General features: G+C 44.4%; 1 long non-coding RNA gene across 2 annotated transcripts in view; it reads right to left on the bottom strand.

Moving 5' to 3' along the window:
• The window catches only part of LOC144761600 (uncharacterized), a 285,477-nt gene that overhangs the window by 18,036 nt on the left and 248,133 nt on the right, over window positions 1–19,308 (bottom strand). Inside the window, exon 1 of one of the 2 annotated variants that reach the window (XR_013595801.1) lies at window positions 7,707–7,840. The exons of the other annotated variant lie outside the window; for it this stretch is intronic. This is a non-coding gene — a long non-coding RNA (uncharacterized LOC144761600). Of the gene's footprint in view, window positions 1–7,706; window positions 7,841–19,308 lie in introns of those variants that run through there. 2 annotated transcript variants of the gene reach the window in all.

Raw genomic sequence — 19,308 nt, 5'->3', positions numbered from 1 at the left:
TGTAGAAAAGACAGGTGAGATCTTGACAGTGACTGAGTGGAGTAAGTGGACACAAAAACTTCTCTTCTGGCTATCTCCTTAACCCTCTACTTCAACAGGTCTGCTCTTGGTAGAGCCTGAGCCCGCTTCTCTGCACCAATCATCACCTCTGCGGGATAACCTCAATCTAAAAATAAATAAATAATAATTTGTACTCATGCAATGCGGTGTCATATTGTGCTGTGTCCGAGGTAATCCGTTTAATGCTCAGGAACTGGGAATAAGGAAGATGCTGCTTCGGAGACGGGGGTGGAAACTACTGTATCAAAGAGTTGTTATGATCAGTTGATTTCATTAACACTGAGGTTTTGATACTAGTACCCTCATGGTCTATGTTGACATCTAGATAAGAAATACGTCTTTGAACCATGCTGGATGTGAATTGGATCCTGATATTTCTGTTATTCAACAGAATCAAATAGTCTTCTAGGTCCTGACGTCTACCATGCCAAATGATGAGTATATCATCAATATACCTGCAATAGAGTATCAGGTGATCCGTCCAGTTACTATCCATTAGGATGTGTTTAGATTTGAATCTTATCAAAAAGACATTGGCATAACTGGGAGCCCCAGAAAAACCCATGGAGGTTCCATTGGTTTGGAGAAAATACCTTTGTTTCCATCTGAAGTAATTACGAAACAGACAATACTGCAATAATTCCCACAGGAAAACCTTGTTTGCCTGTATCTCCCCCTGTTGGAGGAGTGCCAATTTGACAGATTCAATCCCCTCTGAATGTGGAATGGAAGTATAGAGGGCTACCACATCAACCGTGCACAACGAGATCTCTGACATCTCTGGTACAACCAAATCCTGTAGAAGTTTTAGAAGATGGGTGGTGTACTGTAGATATGATGGACCAGCTTGAACAATGGCTTGTAGGAAAGAATCTAGGTATTGCCCCAGAGGCTCGTGGATTGATCCACATCCAGACACGATTGGTCGAAACGGTGGGTCGCTCAGATTTTTATGAATCTTTGTGAGCATGTAGATTCAAGGTCGACGAGGATGTCGGATGTAAAGAAACTCCAACATATTGTCAGAGATCCATTCCCTGTCTTTAGCATGTGCCAATATCTTTAAAAGAGTGTCTTTAAACTCCCCTGTGGGATCTTGAGTCAGGAGTAGGTAAGTAGATTCGTACAACAACACAATTTCAACTTTATTCTCATTGAACACATGGTCCATGGCAACCAGTGCCCTTCCTTTATCAGCTGGGAAGAAAACCAGTGACTCATTCTACCTCAGTGAGTGAAGTGCCACTTTGTCAGATTTTGTAAAATGTTGGTGCTTCATTGGGGGGACTGGTAGTTTGGACATATCTTTCTTGACCAGAGTCTCAAATGTGTCAATAACCTTATGCAATGTTGGTGAAATAAACGTACTCTTAGGTTTGAATTCTCGGTATCTACAAACCTTCTGGTCTTCAGGTCTATGATCCAAATTTGAGAAAAAGTACAAGACGTAACTTCCTTGTGAATTTGTACAAAGCGACTTCAGTGTCGAAAGGCTTGGTGTGGAAAGTAGGCACAAAATAAATCCCCTTATTCAAGACCGCCATCTGTGATTTTGTCAATGGAGTGGATAATATATTAACCACTATTATTTCTTTTGTCTCCTGCCTGTGCTGGTGGTTTTTGCTAAATCTATGGCCTCTGCGGGTTTTACTGCATCTGTCTGTGCCGGTGTAGGTCCTTATGGTAGCTTGTTGGCAGCTGGACTTATTTCTCAAAAAGAAACCTTAGGTGCAGTGGAAGTACCTGCTGTTACCTCACTCTCTGTGGAACCAGAGGTCAAAAGAACTGGTGCCTGGGTTATCTAGGTGTCACTGATGGAGACTAGACTAGAATTGCGCTTCTGTGCGTAAACCTCTGCTCAAGAGTACACCTCATCGAGTTTATAGTCAAAAGTATCCCTCCTGAACTTACAGCCTTTGCGCTTATGTATTTCCTGTGCATGTGCGTCTAATTTAGCATTGATCCCCTCCAAAGTAGTATCTCAAGCTCTGCTTCCAAACGCTGGGTTAAAGATTCTTGTACCTCTCGGATTTCCTGTTCAAACCCCACTAAAACTGCGGATAGTTGTTCCATAATGATTAATATCAGGTCTAAAGAGCACTTATTGAGCATTGCATACCACTTGTCCTTAAACTTTTTGTTTAATTTAAACATCATTGGTTTGATAGCCTATTGCCGTCCCCTTGGTATACTGCTGGCTTTGCGATACTGAATCAAAGTAGTGGCAACCTCCCTACGCATAAGATATTCAAGTTGTTTCAATTGCTGGGTAACTGGCCCATGGGCTGTGTCAAATGTCCGAACCTCACAGATGAGGCTGTATATACACTGTTTGAGTGAACAACACTAGTGCATCTTGTGCCTAGGGCATATGCCCTAGTTTTGCCTTTCTACATTTAGAACATTGACATTTTCTCACTTTAACCATTCTGTGCATCTGCCTGTCTCTGAATGCATGTCTGTGATGGGTGACAGCTGGGCTTTGTGCATTCCATCTAGACAGTCACACACAAAGGGAGATGAGGTGTGCCTAACGGGCCATTCACATCCTGATTGCCCATAACCAGGCTGAACCTTGCACCTGAACAGGGCCTTACCTGTCCCCACACAAAGAGCTACAAATCCCCTTGTAGTGAGTCTGTAGCCAGGACAGGAAGGACAGGGCAGGGACCTTGTGTACTTCAAAGGTCTATCTTTGAAGTCTACCCCACTTCAAAGGCACAACTGGGTATAAGTACTGGACCCCTGACAACAGCAACTCATTACACTCCGGATCTGAGGAAACTCTGCCAGGAAGAAGGACTGCTGTGCTGCTGAAACCACTGATACTCTGCTGGATTTGATGGACTGCCTGCCCTGCTGCCTGCTTCCCCTTGCTTGGTGGTGAGAAGGACTTAACCTGATTCTCTACATTCCCCGAACCAAATGGCTCTAAGGGCTTGCTGGCTTGCCTAACTCTCAGGGACATCAAACACTTAATTAAACCGTGCTACAGTCATGCCACCTGTGAGACCTACCCCCCCAAGCGGGGTCAATCAAGTCCTGGGCTCTGAGAGGTGGGGTTTCTGGCAGTTTCGGCAAAAATCCATGCATTGCCTGCTTTGTGCCAGTTGGAACCAACACATTAATCTTTAACGCTGACACATTGCCGCTTCGGGGACTCTACAGTGTCAACAGTGCATACAATGCATCAGAACCAACGCATCAACTACAGCCCTTCGGATTGACAACGCATCGCCTCATCCGCTCCTCACCGCTGCTCCTCGACGCCTTCTCTCCGTGAAGGTACTGTTTCAGAAGGGCCTTTGTGGCTTCTGTATCTGACCTGCGCTCCATCGCTGTCGACTTGACTTTTCACATTTAACCTGGCCCAGCACGACCAGATATCCCCGTAGGTGCATATGCTATTAACCATTATATTTCAAGATGTTCTTTAAAAATTCATACCTCTGTTTCTACTTATTGGATTGTTGTTGTTTTGGTCTTGTTCTGTTCAATAAATGAAGCTCTAACCAGGTGTGAATTATTTTTGTGTGGTGTTTTCACTGTTTTACTTTATTAAGTGTTGCACAAACACTTTTCACATTGCCTCTTAAATTAAGCCTGACTGCTCTGTTCCAAGCTACCAGAGGGGGTGCACAGGTTAACTTAGGGTATCTGACTTATCCTGACTAGGGTGGTGGTCCCTTCTTGGATAGGCTGCATACTTCTGCCAACTAGAGACCTCATTTCTGACAGCTATTAATTGGGTAATAAGGATTTCAGTGTTAATTGCAGTCACATTCCAATCACAAAATATTAGTAAGGAATTGCATATCATCAATGCACGTTATAAAATAATGAGGTAAGAACAGGAAAAAAATACAAAAAAAAGATTGAAAAATCGTTTTACTTTGTTTTGTTAATTATTTTATTTCCTTGCTTCTCTCCTGCTGTATCATATTGTCTGTATAATGTCTTCAATCTTAAATCTACCCACCTTTTAGAAAGCAAGAGGAAGGGAGTCTTCGGGACATATTATAAACATAGGGTTACATTAAAATGTACATAGGTCAAGGCTTGCTGCAAATCAAACTGGCAATGCATGATTAGAAAGGGTATATGCAGGAGACGCACGCGAGACGCGACCTAGGTTGGCCGCCCGACATTGAGGCTCGGCGCGTCGCAGGACTCCTCACCGGCCCTTGAGCAGCTCTGGCTCGTTTTGCCGCATGTAAATACCAGATTCCGGAATCGGAATATAACGGCTCCAAAATGCAGTAACTCTTATATTTTATGCCTTTCTGGAAGCGGAGAAATATGCAGGTGAAGTCTCTTCCTTACAAGCGGCCGCCATTTTTTTTTTGTTTTTTCTTGCCGTTTTCTGTCACCTCAACCTCTACTTTTCTTTTGGAATGGTGCTTTTATCAACATTTTTTGGACTTTCTCCTCACCTCTATTAGGCACTTGGAGAGGTACTGATTCTATTTTATCGCTGTTTGCCACAATGAAGTTTCTTTTGTGGTGGATTTTCTGCTAAGGCTCTGGCGACCGCCATTTTGTCGTTTAGTGGTCTCCCTGCCGACTTTCTCCTTATGTTTCCTCCTGAAGTACTACTGTTACACTGTTCTAACGGGAGTTGGAAGTCTGACCTTTCTTTTTGATGCCTCTCTTTTGTGACGTCCACTGCCCTTGGAGGTTTTTTCTCATCTATGTGGACTATTCTCTGTGAATTATTTCATTCTTATGTGCGGAGCATTTCTCCTCGACCAGTTACCTTTCCTGCCTCTTTATGGGTAGAGGCAGACGTCTTCTAAGTCAACATAAATTGTCAACTACCACTACTGCTTCTACGTTAGGAATCTCTACGTTTAATAAATTTTCCTGTTTATCACATTCATCTTTGGACGGTGACTTGCCTGATTATCCGAGTCATCCCTCCAAAATGTCATCTAAAGGATCACTCTCTTCTACCACTGGTGAAAGACTCAAGCAGGACCCTTCTTCTCCTCCTAAGTCTTCCTCTCTGGTTTCTTTGGAGGTGGTGTGGGAGGAATTGCGCGCCCATCGCCATTCATTGAGGAGACTAATTTCCGCCTGCAAATGTTGGATGGCAAGTGGTCTTCCACGGACTCTCGTATTGCGGCAGTGAAGCATCAACTGGATGACGTTCAAGCTTTGTCTTCTAAGGTATCTTCGCTGGAATTGGAGATCTCTCAACTGAAAAAAGCGTCCGAAAACTTGGAAAACAGAAATCGACCTAATAATCTACGTATTTATGGTCTCCTGGAGGGTCTTGAGGGGGATGACCCCGTCACATACTTTACATCCTCTCTGCCCCAGTTTTTGGGCCTACCTACCACCACTAAATTGAACATTCAGTGTGCTCATAGGCTTGGTCCTCGTCTCTCCTCCTCATCGATACCTGCTAAACCCCGGGGAGTCATTATTTTATTTTTGTAATTTACTGATCTCTTGCTGGTTCTTAATGCTGCCAAAACCAAAAAAAACTTATCCTGGCATTGTACTTAAGTCTTTATTTCTCAAGATGTCTCTACACTGACTGCTAAACGTCGCAAAGAATTTCTGGATCTTCGTCCTCCTCTTTGTTCCTTAGATGCAAGATATGGTTTATTTCATTGCTGTATCTTCAAAGTCACCTATCTAAACAAGGCTTCTACCTTTGAGGACCCAGCTGAACTTCAACAATTTATTCAATCTCACTCCACTACTTCAATGGAGACATCTCCTTCATCGTCTGGTTCTTGAATCTCTTTTTTATATTTTGACTGATTTATCTTCTTGGTTTAATTCTCTAAATGTGTTGCTCTGTTTTTTACTAACTTAGGGGTAGATTAGGATCGCGGTTTTCCTGCATCCTCCGGGCCGGCGGAAGCCACCGCCGGCCCGGAGGATGCGGGAAAACCGCTGCGGAGCCTCAAAAGACCCACCGCCATATTAGGATGGCGGTGGGTCTTGAAATCTGTCCGCAGCTTTTCCGCCGCAGTCGCCTTCTGACTGCGGCGGAAAAGCTTTAACATGGCTGGTGGTGTCTATCAGACACCGCCAGCCATATTAGGATGGTGTAAAATGTATGCTTTTCCGCGGTGGCTTTTCCGCCGTGGAAAAGCATACGGACCTTCACTTTGGGGGCCCGTTGCGGGCCCCCTGGGTGAAGGGGGAGTGGGGGGTGCAGATGGGGGTACCTATGGTACCCCCAGGTACCCCCATGCATTTGCGTGAACAAAGCAGCAGGCACCGCGCGGTGCCTGCCGCTTTGTGCACGCAAATGCGGTGCATGCATTTTAACATTGCGGCGGGTGCAGCTTGAAGCTGCACCTGCCGCAATGTTAAAGATAGAATCTGCACGGAGGGAATGCCGCAGCCCATGCGGACGTTTCCTCCTACTCTGGGGTTGCGGACAGACGCAAGTCCGTCCGCGATCCTAACCAACCCCTTAATATTTTCTTTACAGGTATGGTGTCGCTCGTATCGTCTTAGTCTCCTAAATGTTTATCTCTTCTTTTTACTGTTGTTAGGTGTTTTATTGATTATAGGCATCTTTGTATCTGTTATTAATTTTAGATTTTATGTTCCCCTATTTATAGATTTATTCATTCTTCCAACTATCATCCGTGTTCCGTATTCTCGCTCATGCTTCTAGTTTTCTCTATGGATGTCCCGACGTACCGTGTAGTCCTCTGTTGGATGTGCTGTCTTTATTATCCTTTGCCGCCTTCCAATCTCTTTTCTGTTCCCTAAGGTACGTACAGCAGTCGTCGTTTGACATGTACTGTCTTCTTTCACTGCGACTTTTTCTTTTTCCCCTCTCTCTTTCCCCTCTTCCTTGCCTTCTTCACGATTTCTATTGCCATCTTTGGCATTTTCTGTCTCTGTGTTCTACTTATTTTTATCTATTTCGTGTTTTTATATCACGTGTTTGTTTATTATATTTTTCTTGATGTTTTCAATTCAGAGTTATTTCGTGGAACGTAAAAGGTTTTATTAACCCCATCAAAAGACAGAGAATATTGTCTCACCTTGCCTCTTATAATCCTGATTTGGTCCTTTTACAAGAGACTCATCTTACTGAACTCGAGGCACTAAAGTTGAAACGCAGTTGGGTGGGCTCAGTTTTATGCTCCCCTTCTTTGAACAAAAAAAATGGGGTTGTTCTTTTAATTCAGAAAAAGTTAAAGTGTAAGGTTATTTCACAAGAGATTGATTCTGAGGGACGTTGGTTATTAGCCCAGTTGTTAATAAATAATATTTCCTTAACAGTTTTTAATGTATATGGACCTACCCATCCTGATTCCTCTTTCTGGCCCCTAATTACGCAGAAATGCATTCAATTCAAAGATGATTATTTTCTTCTAGGAGGTGATTGTAATCAAATTGTTGACCCCTTTGTTGACCGCCAATCCCAAGTTCGCTTTACTCCTCACAAGGCACATAAACAGTTTCTTGATAACATATCCCAAACTCATCTTGTAGACTCTTGGAGACTTTCTCTCCCTGATTCTCAAGACTTTTCATTCTTTTTTCCTCCTCACAATTCTCTTTTTCGTTTAGATTATATCTTCCTTTCTCAATCCCTGTCTCAAAACCTTCTATCTGCTTCTCTGGAACCTATTGTTATTTCTGATCATGCTCCACTTATAACTGACCTTGATATGCTTCCACCACATTCTAGATCCTCCCGTTGGCGTTTTAACAATTCTCTTCTTCTTGATCCTGCTTTTTCTTCTTCATTTATTGCTTTTGTCAATGAATTCTTTGACCTAAACGACAATGCGTCTTCCTCTCCTATTCTGTGGGACTCTTTTAAAGCCACTGCAAGAGGTTTTATTATATATTATGTCTCTAAAAAGAAAAAAACATTTTATTCACCAACATAAAGCTACCCTGGCTCATATTCAGTTCAATTCAATTAAAAAATTCTTTATTTCGGCCATTTTGGCCATAAAAGAGTGCGGAGAAAAACATGGTAAAAACATTAAATACAAAATTCATTTAGGTTAGCAGGATAAAATCGATAGGAACATATTGAACATATTTGCAAATAAAATTAGATTCAAAGTATTTGGTCCTTAATATTCAATATCAATTAATTGACGACGCTTGGACCACATGGCTAACAAATACTTGGAAAGTGCAAATACAATACAATTGGATGTGTCAGTCTTAAAAATTTTAAAAGCAGGTAAACAATGTTTGAAAACTAGATTTCTACAGAGTGGGACCAGCCAATGCTTCCTAGATTTGATGTAAGCTGGGCAAAAGAAGAGAACATGAAGTTCATCCTCAATGTCACAGCTGCATCCTGGGCATGACTTATCGGTAGAGGCTGACCAATTACTAGTGAAGGCTTTTAGAGTTAAGGTGCCATATCTCCATTGTAAAAAAAGTTTCCTTGCTAATATCGGAAAAACAACATCCATAAAATTCTCGAATGAGTAAGAATTTTTGAAAGCTAAAAATTAGTTAGTCAGGGTACCAGCATTAGAGGCACAGATAACAGAATTCATTTTTTTTCCCTTAAAAATCCGAGTTAGTGACTTGCACGAAACTTCACGGCAGCCGCTTTCCGGACTGTCCCACAAAGCAGCTAGGCCTAATCTTACAAATTCATGTTTTATGAACGCCAACCAAGGAATTTTTCCTGAGCTATTGCAGCTTAATATCTGCTTAAGCTCTTGCCTGTAATGTAGCAAATCAGCCGTTGACCATAGCCGGCACCAAAACCTAAAGGGCTTTAATCCTAGCTCATCTTCTATCGGTCCAAGTCCCAGATCTAACCTTAGAGGGAGGAGCGGGGTACTCTGGGGGATTGTCAGCAACTGCCTTAAAAATGTATTTTCTATTTTGGCAATAGCTGACCCACATAAATGCCCCCACAACTCCCCACCATAGAGAGTGGCAGCCCTTGCTTGGGTCTTGTAGATCTCCAGGGCTGGGCTCACTGGCTTGTATGTCGATGTGTTAGAGACTTTGAGAATGCCTCCCACCAGCTGTGACAATTTCAATTGGGATTTGACCTGTTGGGGCCCCCAAGAGAGTTTTTCATGGAGAGTGACCCCAAGATACTGAAAGGTCATGACCCTTTCCAACCTCACACTACCCAGGGTCGGACTCGGACGGGTGGATGCCAAGGGGTTAAATATCATAAATTTTGTTTTATTGGCATTTATCTCGAGACCACGACTATGAGAGAAGTCCACAAAGCCATTCAGTACGCGTTGAATTCCCATGGGGGACTTGGAAAGGAGGAGCATGTCATCAGCGAACATAATCGCCGGAACCCTGCTTCCTGCCAGCCTTGGAGCGTCATTATTGGGGATGTTGTCCAGGTGCGAAATAACACCATTAACGTAGAGGCAGAACAGGGTAGGTGCCAAAACACAGCCCTGTCTCCCACCTCTACCTACAGGGAACCTTGGTGACAACGCACCATTCCTACCACATCTAACCTGTGCGAAATTCCCCTCATGTAACCTCATCAGCAAATACAAGATTTGTGGCGGGACCCCAAGTTCATTGAGAACCCCCCAAAGTTTGCCCCGTGGGACTTAATCAAACGTGGACCGGAGGTCCACGAACACAATGTAGAGGCTGCCACCCTCGATCTTTGCCGTTTTCCAGTATAATAATATCAGGTGAAAGATCTGGTCCATGGTGGACGTGTTCCTCCTGAACCCCGCCTGGAGGGGACTTAGAATATCATGTACGTCCATCCATTCTAACAGGCGGTCCAGCATGAGCCGCGCAAAACATTTTTGTAGGACGTCTATGAGGCGGATGGGCCTGTAATTGGCTGGGAGCAGAGGAGAACCCTTCTTATAAATCGGGACTATTTACGCTCCCAGCCAAGTACAGGGTACCTCCATGCCTCTCAGGACAGCATTAAAAATAATAAGCAGATATGGGCCCCAGATCCCAGGTTGATGCCTGAAAAGGTCCCCCGGGAGTTTATCGAGTCCCGGAGCCTTGCCCACTGCAAGTTTGCCTATCGCGTGAGATACCTCCCCAAGGTGAATTCTAATGTATCAAGCTGGTTATTTAAAACTACGGGTGCCGTCACACCATCTATTGCATAATCATCTAAATATAAAGCTTTAAAATGTGTTTCCCAAACCGATGGTTCGATGCTGGGTTCTATTGCTGATTTTGGTTCCCCCGAGCCTGTGCTAACTAGTGACCAAAATCTACGGGCATCCCTTGTTTCCAAAGCAGTGGTCAAGTTGGACCACCTATCCATGTCCCAATCTTTTTTTGCTTTATCCATTGCCTCCTTATAGCACGATCTCAGAGCACGGATTTTAGAAGTGCTACTAGCAGACTTTACTGCCACAATCAGCTCCGACTTAGCCTTTCTGCAGGCTGAGTTATACCAGGACGAAGCTGGTGTTCTTTTCCTCCTCAAGGGAACCTGTGGATTAAGAACCTCTGCCAGACTTAGGACCAAGTCCGAATGGATGGATCGTAATGTTCTGTTAAAATCTGCGGTTGAGGCTTGAGTAATTAAGCCCTCAACCTCCAATAGTCGGGGAAGGACTATATTATATAATTTAACTAAATCATCTGGGGATCCTAGTACTTTACCCCATTTTACCCTGCGTCTGTTATTTGATACGAACAACCCTTCGCCCGGGTCATTCAAATCTGGAGATGGAATTTCCATCGGACCCGGAAAAACCATTTCCAGGAATAGTGCATTATGATCGCTGTCACCCCTTGGAATTACCCTGAAATCAATAACTTTGGACCACATCCTTGTTTCAACCATGATGTAGTCCAAACGGGATTCTTGGCCCCTCTTGTTGAAAGTACATATCGATGGAGTATCAGACGGTGTACGCCCGTTACAGGACCTTAGGGAGTTGTTTAAGATGAGGGCCATGATCTGGATCGCCATGGGGGACCAAGACTTTGGGCGTTGGGATTGGCAAGGTGGAATAGCCAAAAAGTTGTCTTCGCCCATAAGGGCACCCTCACTCGTTCCCAGAAGTGGCTCGTAGTGACAGTTCACATCTCCAAAGCAACCCGTACAACAAAACAAAAGTGTTTGTTTTGAAAATACTGCCCTCACTCACACACCGAAGTGTGTGACATGCTTCATCATCGGGTCTGCTTACAATACGCCCAGGTGTAGCCACACTCGGGACGGAGCATAGGGAAGGGGGTTTGAACATAAAAGACCACTGGACACAATATAACAACACACAACATATAAACATAAACAAATATGTGATCAGTGAATGTCACCCTGTGACTGGAACTAAAGTGCAACACGTGCAGTTAATCAGGAAGTGTTAAAATTGGTTTGAGGATACCAAACAGGAATTTATTGACAGGTTCCGCAACCAGGATTAAAAGAAAAGAAAGGATGGGTGGTGTTTTCCAAGAGAAAATCATGTTCTCAAAACAACCCTCCTTATACCGCTGTTGTCAACATGTTTCGACCGACTTACTGTACCATGCGACTGGCAGATGCCTTATTGATCCAGATCCAAACTACTGAATCTGGACTACAAACTAAGATTGTTATGGCCACTTTTGACCATAAATTGGATTTGATCAATACGGAATTGGCTGAATACAGGGACCATTTAATACACTCCAAAATCTCAAAGTTACAAAAGGACTTAAAAAATTTCTCTACGGAAAAAGTCTATCCCTACACTAATGATGAATACGCCAAACAGAAATTGGCGGAAAATAATAAAAACAATCAACAGGGCCGACCTCGCCACTATACCACCAGTAGCTCTAGCGAGGGCAGTGAAGGGGATTTTCAACAGAGAAGGAGAGGAAGGGGCCGAGGACAATGGCAGGGACCAAGGCCACCGATGTACCAGCAGCCATTACAACAATACTCTAAACAACCGTTCAATTGGTCTGGAATGGGCTACCTTTCCACGGGACCTTTTCAAAATCCACATTTTCAAAACCCACAATTTGAGAATACTCGCTTTCAGAATCCACAATATCAGAACCCTCACTTTCAAAACTATCAGGGGCCTTTTTTAGGGAAAGGCCGGAGCAAGGGGTGTGGGAAACAGAGAGGTCAACAAGAAGTGACCTGGGAGGATCCGAATCAGGAGATCACACAACGGATCACCAGGAGCATGGCACAGAGCAGTCTTCCGAGTACCAGCAGTGTACCTCCTTAGTTGTGAATTTATCCTCCCACTCCTTATCATCGATACAGGAACAGGTATTGAATAAGGGAATGGGTTTTGTCCCTACGAACCCTCCTGATTTATTCAAACTCAGCCAAGACTGGGCAGCCTTTTTCCGTAATGTAAATGTAAATGTACTTATATAGCGCAAACCTGTCACCCAAAGGGCATCCTGGCGCTTGCTTAGGGAACCCGTCCTGGTATTCCCCTGTGAGAAACCCCGGCAGGGTGTCCACAAGGTGAAAGCCAGGCATCCCGCCGCGAGGGGCCGTAGTGGAGATTAAGCAAGCTATTGCCCAGAGTTGCAGAGTGTAACCCCATGATTCGAGTAGGCACCGGAGCGAGAATTGTCGAGTCCGTGGAATTTTGAGCCCAAGACCTGCCGAGGCAGGGAATCAAACCCTGGTCCACAGTCGATCTCAGCTTCCGGGTCTGCCGCCTCTAACCACTGAGCCACGCTTCTCCACAATCTGAGGCTTAAGGTTTACTTTCAAGATCAGGAACCTTTGGAGTTGGATAGAGGGGATACTTCCCTTCGACCTAAATCTCTATTCACTCCTCAATTATCTTTGTTACCCCCACAAATGGCGGTTTTTGAACAGGCGGTCATCCATGATCTGGAAAATTCCAATCTGGAACAATATCATAATTTCTCTAATTTGTCCAACCTTGAAAAACAGGTTCTCAAGGAACTATCTGAAAATGAAGAAGTTATCATTAAGCCGGCGGACAAAGGTGGTGCCACGGTGATCCTTGACCTGGCTACCTCCCAGAATGAGTATAGTCGTTTACTTTCTGATTCCAGAACTTATCAGAGACTTATGGTGGACCCTACTGATTCTCTTACCAGGGAGATCACTACGGTGGTTAAGGAGGCTCGTATCAACGATTGGATCACGGGACATGAGGCTGATTTCTTGATAAATAAACATCCAAGGATTCCTTATTTCTATGTCCTTCTTAAGATTCATAAAGCGGTTAGACCCCCTCCCGGGAGACCTGTTGTGTCCAGGATGGGGTCACTGCTCGAACCTCTATCACAATTTTGTGATTTTTTCTTAAAACCCCTGATACAGAAACTCCCTCCGTATCTTAGGGACACTCTGGATGTTTTTAACTTACTTAAAGACACCCCATTTGACCCTACAACTGAGTTTCTTATAGGCCTGGAAATAGAGGCATACACTAACATTCCTCAAAGAGAAACTCTTCGTATGTTGGAAACCATCTTATTTGAGGAGGAATGGCGATACCACACTCCCAGAGCCTTTATACTACACTTGCCAGAAATAGCCTTAACAAAAAACTTTTTTGAATTTGAGGGCACAATGTATTTACAAACCCATGGTACTTCCATGGGAAGTGTCTTTGCCCCCAGCCTGGCTGGGTTGTATGTGGGGGCATTTGAACAACTTACCATCTTTGACACCACGAGCCCATGGCATTCTCAATTGAGATTATGGCGTCGCTACATTGACGATGTCTTGGTGATTTGGAGAGGAGATGAGACTTCGGTGGGGCTTTTTCTCGAATGGCTAAACAAGAGAAACCCATTCCTCCACTTCACCTCGACAGTCACGAAGACCAGTCTTCCCTTTTTGGATTTGTTGCTAGAACCAGATGAGGGCATCCTAAAAACAAGGGTTTTCCATAAACCCACAGATAAGAACGCACTGTTGGAATACGAAAGTTTCCATCCGAAGTCCCTCCGGGAGAACTTACCGGTGGGCCAATTCTTTCGCATTCGCCAAATCTGTTCGGATCGTGCTGATTTTGCCACAGAAGCCACGGCTCTTTCATTGAAATTACAACATAGGGCTTACCCAGCAAACACCATCAAAAGAGCTAAGAAACGGGCATTGAATGGCAACAGGGACTCCCTTCTTGCCATAACCACCAGATTAAAGACTAATAAACCTGTATTTGTCTCGACCTTCAACACAGCATCCCTGCAGATTAGAAGATTAGTGCTGCGGAATGGGAAAATCCTCAACACAGGGGGTCTATATATAGAAAAGCCTCTTTTTTCTTTTAAACGAAGCCAGAATCTGAAGGACATGTTGGTCCACACGAGACCTAGAGTTATGAATATGAACAGGGATATCGTGTAAGTAACTGGCCTTCCTAAACTGATGGGTCACACTAGATGTGGTTCCTGCAGTGTGTGCACTTTGACTTCTAACACGAAACAAATTGATCTGGTGCTCCGTACACCCTGGGAACAGAGATCCCACACCAATTGTAATTCCCAGGGTGTGATCTATCTTATTACATGCCCCTGCAACAAATTCTATGTGGGGATGACAAGTAGAAAAGTGCGCACAAGAATTACCGAACATCGAAGTACGATACGATGTGGCAGATCAAATACCAAGCTGACAGCACATTTTGCTGAAATGGGACACCTAGCGGATGAATTAAGATGGACTGTCTCAAGAAATTAAACCTAGGTAGATCAATGACAGATGAACAACGCATCTTACTTCATAGAGAACAAAAATGGGTGTACCGCTTGAGAAGCCACATTACAGGGCTCAAAGATGATATACCTTGGCAATCACTGGGCAGGCACTAATATGTCTGGTATGGATGGGCGGACACAACAGAAATTAATCTGTCTTAAACCAATGTGTTTGTCCCGTTTATGACTAGATGGCTGGTGCCTTTTGTAAGGATGGCTCTTGTGTATGAAGCCATTTGTAATGATGGCTCCTGTGTATGAAACATCTGTATCTGCCACGGGAATTGAGATTAGATACATTTATTATTGTGCCTCCTGTCTATAGCGTCAGTGTATACCTTTTAAGATTTTCCTTTGATTGTTTTTTCAAGTGGGAGAATTTATGGGCTGCCACTATAATATTAAACATGACTTCACTGACCATCTTTTCAGGCTGCCCTGGGTTACTATGATTTTAGAGGCACACATATATGTACATGAAACCATCTCCTCACATTCCATCTTACCCGGCATAATTTAAAACACCTTCCCTGACTGTAGGGTTCATAATGTCCCTTTTATTCCCGTATTGTGCACTTTTCCTATACTTTACGAATTAATCAATCAATCGGAGGCCGATGGATGAGCCTTTCCGATAGTTTAATGCAGTACCCGCGATTGGAAACTCCATTTCCCATGAATCCGCGGTCCTCAAGCCGGATGCCTTGAAGTCAGATGGCGCGCAAAGCGACGCGCGGAGGGCGTGAACAATCGAGAGAATGCCACGGGTACTTCAATGGATTCCGGTAAGCCGCTGTCACCGACGCGGCGATCTGAAAGCAGGCAACCGGACGAGGTTGTTCCTCGGAACACTAAGGAGTGACCAGGGGCGCTGACAACCATTCTATTCTTAGATGCTGTCTACCTCTGATGGGCTATCACAAGCGTTTTTCATTGTGCTTTTCATGCTCACACGCTGCTTCCGATACCTATACCATGGGTTTATTTCTTTCCACTTCATGCTATGACGAAGTCTACTACCTGACAGAGTCCGTTTGGGACACTACCTGTTTTGCCTATTTCTTTCTTGTACATACAGGTTGTGTTCTTGGGAGACAGACCTGCAGGACGCCATGTCAAGTTTACATTAGCAATAAACTCGGTGAGTTTTTGAAATGGTACTATTCCTACACCACGACATATGATCTTGAACGTGGAGCATATCCTTTTGTAGATATTACCAGCACTGGATATGTGGCCCTCATCTATGAAGAGATGTATTAAATTAATTTTTATTTGATTACAGCATTGCTCATATATTCAATTCACTGATATTGTTGGGTGATGAACATGACATGCCCACAGTCGAGTTTAATGGACCAATATCTAGATTCTTCTTTAGAATCCGGGGGATGTTATAATGGTGTGTGCGCATCCCCACCTACAACATATTTATTTGGGATTATTATATTCCAGCTTATGTTTCCCGTGTTGTCGGGATCCCCTCCACATATGCTGATTCGATTGGAATCCAGGGCGATCAGTAAATTTGGTACTTTGACCGAATCGCGGCTTGACCAATTGCAGGACTGATAGCAACACATGTCCTGATGAAGACCGGGGTGACCCTCATGGTACAGTAAGTCGGTTGAAACATGTTGACAACAGCGGTATGAGGAGTGTTGTTTTGAGAACATAATTTTTTCTTGGAAACCACCCATCCTTTCTTTTCTTTTAATCCTGGTTGCAGAACCTGTCAATAAATTCCTGTTTGGTATCCTCAAACCAGTTTTAACACTTCCTGATTAACTGCTTGTGTTGCACTTTAGTTCCAGTCACAAGGTGACATTCACTGATCACATATTTGTTTATGTTTATATGTTGTTTGTTGTTATATTGTGTCCAGTGGTATTTTATGTTCAAACCCCCTTCCCTATGCTCCATCCAGAGTGTGGCTACACCTGGGCGTATTGTAAGCAGTCCTGATGATGAAGCATGTCACACACTTCGGTATGTGATTGAGGGCAGTATTTTCAAAACAAACACTTTTGTTTTGTTGTACGGATTGCTTTGGGTTTGATTTTGATGTTGATACTCTTCGTCCTTCTACGTGTGTACAATTGGATATCAGGGGGTTTGGGTTGGTAGAGTTGTAGATGTGGTTGACCCTCTCCCCTCATCTTGTGTTTAATGAGTTCACATCACCAGCCACCAGGAGGTGGCAATCACTGGGCAATATACTCAGGAAATGGGATAAAACATCAATGGTTGGAGACTCAGAGCCCAAACTAACAGGGCGTAAATATACATTCACAATGGCTAATTTGACAGAATTTGGCCATTTGATGACTATACACTGTACATCGTCAGAATAAGTGACCAAATTCTCCACCATACAGCCCAGATGAAGAGCGACCCAGATGGTGAGACCACCTGAAGGTCGTCCTTTCCCTCCCCACCTAGCAGGAACATGGTATGTGACGAATCCCACTCTAGAGTGTTCATCCCTAGCCCAAGTCTCTTGAAAGAGACAAATATCATGTTGGTCCACCAGGGACCCCCACTATATGCAATTTAATTTATGCGTCAGGCCCGCCACGTTCCACGATAATACTGTTATCGACCTCAAGGCAGTGGCATTGTTGACGACTTCAGCACTATCCACAGCTACTCCTTTGGAAGAGTCCTGAATGGGGGACTGCACTGTATGAGGCAGCACTGTGCTCCCCAGTACCTCAAGGCCCATTACCACATTAGGCACCTGGGTGTGAGTAGGAGGATCTATTGTCGTGGTAGACGATCTACTACTAGGGGACTCCAAAACTCCCTCCGATTTTACAGAACTAATGTGTTGGATGGAGCAGACGGTATGAAACTTGTTGTGCTTTAGTCAGTCTACCATTTCCAAGCTGCTAAACCTATTGTAGATGGGTAAATGACTCTGGGCGGGAGGTCACCCGTACCAGCCCCTCTCTGGCCTTCCTCTGCCACGATGCATTACCAGGGACGATTCGCCTCCACAATCTGGTAATTCGTTAGAAGGGTAAAAGAAAGACAAAGGGAGGGATTGGATAGTTGACCCGGTACTGTTAGGATTCCAGCTACAAATATACTCCACAGTACGAGGAACTCTAAAATTTACCAGCACACAGTCACCTGTGGTAGTTTTGGGACTATGGCCCACCCAATAGAGCCTACGTACCATCAGTATTTCACTAATAATGTGAGGGGGTAGTGGGCTGTTAATGTTGAGCCAGTGGGTCACTTTATTTTTTAAGGACAAAAACGATTCCTGAGCTGGATTACTTATTTCAGGAATCCCTGTCAGTACTACCAAATATGGGCTGGTTTCAGGCGGTAAATCGATTCTAGGGGCACCCTGAGGTGCTGCCGCAACTGATATCTACCCATTCTCCTTTGGTTTTGCTGTGGGTGCTGGGATGTTAACTCTGATTTTTAGATGATGCGGGCAAAATATCTACCATATTTGGAGTTGAAGCTTTATTAGGATCTGAGGTTGATAACACAGTAAGAGGAAGGGCGATATGTATTGCAGACCCGTCAGACACAGAATTCAAATGGACATTACCCAATTGTGAGGGAGTTGACTTTGTCTTGTCCACAATGCCCCGTGAGACTAGTTCAAGCTGAGAAAGCTGATACTCAATTCGCCCTAGTCTGTCTGTCTTCTAGCGGTCCAAGTGTGGATCTCAACAGAGCACCCAATTTTATGAGCAAGTGGTCCTCTGTCATCTTTGTACCATTGGTAAGCTTGTCCACATCTGGGACCATTGGCCCTGGGCTCAGTACAATTGGTGGCAGTGGGCCGTGGCTAAACGAATCACTCAAAGTATCACACACATTGTTAATAGATGTAATATCACTATGACCCGACCCTTTTGCACGTTTAGACTTGCTTCCACCATTAACAGTCGCGGCTGTGCGCTTTCTCTTTGGTTTTGCGCCTGCATGTCTCTCCCGGGAAATTCGATCACTTGATTTCTCAGGCGAGCTAACCGGAATGAGCGCTTCATTAATACTTGGGACCTCCAGTGTTTGTGGGCAACCAATCGATGTATAATGTTCATGATCCTCAGGGGAGGATGGAGTGTGAACAGTTACCGGTACAAGAGTTATGTTAGCGCGGCTGACGTGCTCAGGTGTGCGAACAGTAACAAAATGACCCATTGAAGAACGTTTGGCCATGGCAAGATCTTGCGACACCCTGCGCTCCATAAGAGTTATCCCGTGATCAATGACTGAGTTGGCTCTGGTTATAAAGTTATCCAAAGTTCCTGTAAGTTGACCTCTGGCAGCCATAGTTTTATTCCTAGTTTCACGTACAGCCATAATACTAATCAGGGTAATCACCCGCGAGGTACTTATAACGAGCCCAAGGAGGGAGGGATGAGCTCGGCAGCCAAAAGAGGGATGGCCCGATCCGGTCTCTCTTGGTCTAGAACGGGCTAAAACGGGCCCGCCCTTGGCCCGGGCTTGGCCTGCCGCGCGTCCCCGTGTGTTCCGCGACGTGGAGGGTGTGGCCCGATATATAAGGCGTGTGGGTGGGGCGGAAAGAGGCACCAGCGTCAGAGCACAAGGGCTGCTGGTCCTCGCGGTCCCGCAGCACAGAAGCACAACTCCAGCAAC

The sequence above is a fragment of the Lissotriton helveticus genome, chromosome 6, assembly GCF_964261635.1.
Source record: "Lissotriton helveticus chromosome 6, aLisHel1.1, whole genome shotgun sequence".
Classification (NCBI taxonomy): domain Eukaryota; kingdom Metazoa; phylum Chordata; class Amphibia; order Caudata; family Salamandridae; genus Lissotriton; species Lissotriton helveticus.
The sequence above is the reverse complement of the archived record's forward strand: the minus strand, read 5'-3'. Positions and strand labels throughout refer to the sequence as shown.